The sequence below is a fragment of the Meleagris gallopavo genome, chromosome 1, assembly GCF_000146605.3.
Source record: "Meleagris gallopavo isolate NT-WF06-2002-E0010 breed Aviagen turkey brand Nicholas breeding stock chromosome 1, Turkey_5.1, whole genome shotgun sequence".
NCBI classification, from domain to species: domain Eukaryota; kingdom Metazoa; phylum Chordata; class Aves; order Galliformes; family Phasianidae; genus Meleagris; species Meleagris gallopavo.
In genome coordinates, this window is record NC_015011.2 from 172,224,131 (window position 1) to 172,225,199 (window position 1,069).

A 1,069-nucleotide genomic window follows, 5' to 3' on the forward strand; every position below is an offset into this window, starting at 1 on the left:
AGCATCAGAGAGCCCTGCCTTTTTAAAAGAGACACAAAGCCAATGAAAGTATTTACTCACCTGCAGTTAAACAGGAACACAACCTGTGGTGGTACTAATAGCACAAGCAGGAGGAAAAACAACTTCTGAAGATTCATGACCATTTTTCCCCAATTTGACAAGGTTTATGTCTTTCCCTCACAGCTTCAGGTTTCCACGTAGACATGAAAGACACTGAGGCCAGAGAAGGGCAACAAAGCTATGAAGGGTTGGAGCACAAGTCTGATGGGGATCAGCTGAGGGAGCTGTGATTGTTCAGCATGGAGAAGAAAAGGATCAGGGGAGATCTTATTGCTCCCCACAACTGCCTAAAAGGAGGTTGTGGCGAGGTGGGGGTCAGCCTCTTCTTACAGATAGCAGTGATAGGATGAGAAGAGATGCCCTTACACTGCTCCAGAGGAGGTTTAGGTTGGGTAGCAGGAAATTTTTTCTCAAAAAGAGCATTGAGGTGCCAGAACGGAGCTGCCTGGGAGTGGTGCAGTCATCGTCCCCAGAGGTGCTCAAGAAATATGTGGAGACATTCAAGGCACTGAGGGACGTGGTGCAGTGGGTAGCATTGCTGGTAGGTGGACAGTTGGGCTAGAGGATCTCAGAGGTCTTTCTAACCTTAACGACTGTATGATTATAAGTTTAAAAACCGTATGTACGCAAAAGAAAGCTGCAAACATCGATGTATACACGCACACCATCTTTTACTCACCAAAAATCTTCTGTAGTATTCCAGCGGTTCCACTGTTCTAAAACAGACAGAAAAGGGGGGTTCACGTGCAAGCTCCCAAGGAGAACACAGGAGAGAAAAGCAAGCTGGAAGCCCTTAGCAACACATCACTTGAGAGCGAAGGCGGGCAGCAAAGCCGCTCAGCTGCGCGGTCCCTGAAAGACCAGGGAGCTCCCGGTCCCACGGAGCGCTACTGCTTTTAACGCAGTCATCCACGGGCCCTCGCGAAGCCCCGTCACCGATTAACCCCGCACCAGCGGCTTGCAGAGGAGAAGCCCCGCCCTCGCCGCGCCACGTCCCCAAAGCGGCGCG